Genomic DNA, 2,500 nt, shown 5'->3' with positions numbered 1-2,500 from the left:
TGAGAGGAGAGATGAGGAGAGGAGATATGAGAGATGAGGAGAGGAGAGAGGAGATGTGAAGAGATGAGAGGGGATGAGAGGAGAGATGATAAGAGGAGAGGTGAAGATATGAGAGGAGATGGGATGAGAGGAGAGATGAGGAGATGAAAGAGAGGAGATGTGAAGAGAGGAGGGGATGAGAGGAGATAAGAGGAGAGGTGAAGAGAGGAGAGGGGATGACAGGTGTGAGGAGAGGGGATAATATTCATAATTCTCATATCCATATGTATCCACTGCCTATACTGTCTACATGTGTCATATTCTGTATTCATACCTACTTTCATTATACTTATTAAATCTAACCTATAGTGCATTCAGTCCACTCGGATTATACACTCATTCTATTTATAACACTGTCTACATCTTCTACAGTGTATTCAGATGTAATACCACTGTCTATAGCATAGTGTTTAGACTTGTTGTTTACTGTACAGTACTGTTCATACTAGTATACCCTAGCTTTTCTCATTATCCATATTCTATATGTATTTCATATGTATTCATATATAAACCACTGGCTAGATTGGTTATATTATCCATAGTGTATTCATATTTATACTACTGTCTGTAGTGTTAATATCGACTCACTCTGTACATCAATACCTTAGTTTAGCATATATTCTGTATCTTTTTCATATATACATCATATACATATATGTCATATATACACATGTTATACATGTATGTTACAATGCACATTACTGCTCCTTTGTACTTTGTACTAATCTATACTAATCTAGTCTAATCTAAGAGAAGAGGAATAGGGAGGAGAGAATACAAGAGAAAGGGGAGGAGACGAGACACAAGGAGACAAGAGCAAAGCAAATTAGTGGAATGGAGAACGGAGGGAGGATGAGAGAAGAGAAGAATGAGGGAAGAAGGAGAAGCAGAGGAAAGGAGAAGAGGAGAGGAAAGGAGAGGGGGCAGAGATCTTAAGAAGGAGTGAAGCAGGAGTTGAAGCCAAAATAATGACTGTGAGGAGATGAGGTGAGGACCAGGAGAAAGAGAACATGTGCTTTTACAATTCAATGAGGTTGATACAGTGTTGGAGTCATGTGGGAGGTGATCGGAGCTGAGCTCCCATAAGGAGGGGTTCTGAGCTCCCATAAAGATGGGTTCTGAGATCCCATAAGGAGGGGTTCTGAGCTCCCATAAGGAGGGGTTCTGAGCTCCCATAAGGAGGGGTTCTGAGCTCCCATAAGGAGGGGTTCTGAGCTCCCATAAGGATGGGTTCTGAGCTCCCATAAGGAGGGGTTCTGAGATCCCATAAGGAGGGGTTCTGAGCTCCCATAAGGAGGGGTTCTGAGCTCCTGCAAAAGCTTGTGGAGTCACACATCTGTGGGGGTCACTAAAATATTACCAACAACCACTATTCTAATCACAAATAATGCATTCTTCAATGTAATGAGTATTATGTACGTTAACGAGATAAAATAAGCTAAAAGAAACACATTTCCCACCAGAACTAAACGCACCATATTCTCCCGTGAATGACAGTATGGCTACACTTCACCACCAAAGTGTGCAGTAGAATATTGCACAAACTGAGCCTGTTGGGAAGCATGCAAGTTGTAAGACAAACGTGGAAGAAGAAGCCACTACATGGATCAGCCGACATTATCCCTATAATATATTGAATCGAAAGAACAGTAGCACTATAGACTAGCGACCATGCCGGGCGAAAGAAAAGGCTGTTGCTGCCAACAACAAGCATACAAGCCTGGCTAGTTTAGTTTCCTTTCCACAAAAAAAACAAAAAACTGCTTTAGACAACTGGAATACAATTGGAATGAAACTAGCTTTGCTGCTACGGAGGAGGTTAAAGCTCTGCTACCGGACTTGATGCTGCTGAACGTCTGCCCAACACACACTGTCCAGAAGAGGAGCGGGAGGAGGAGGTACTGTAGGGGCTGCGACAACGGAATGACCGCCAGAGAACTGGGGACACAACCGGTAAAGATCCTGGAAGGAAAGATACCCCCTGGCTGTTTGCAAAGGAGGATGGGCTTGTCTGTAAGGAAGCCAAGAAGCCAAGTACTTTCTGAGAAAAGGTTTGGAGTGCATTTGGTGGATGCCTGGAGCAATGGGACTGTAGGTAGCCCCGTTCAAAAGCAGCTTTGCAAAAAGTATTTACATACACTCTCTCCCTCTCTCTCATGCAGAAAGCACACCCGTTTCTATCATTTGTTTAGTTACCTCCACCCCTAATGGTAGTTATTTTAGAGACCCTCACAAAGCTCAGATCATAACTCGAACCCTGGGTTCATGGCATGGTGCCAGGGGTGTGTGTGCGTGTGTGTGTGACTGATGCATGGCATTGTGCCAGGGATGTGTGTGTGTGTGTGCGACTGATGCACTGAAGGAAACAGAGGGAAAGGCTTCACTTTGCTCATGTCCTTCAGAGAGAGAGACATTTTTATCACAACGACACATCTTATAAAGTGCTTCCGCTTGGCAGCCA

Source organism: Notolepis coatsorum (genome assembly GCF_963971535.1).
Source record: "Notolepis coatsorum genome assembly, chromosome: 6".
In the NCBI taxonomy this organism is placed as follows: domain Eukaryota; kingdom Metazoa; phylum Chordata; class Actinopteri; order Aulopiformes; family Paralepididae; genus Notolepis; species Notolepis coatsorum.
This window is presented reverse-complemented; position numbering follows the sequence as displayed.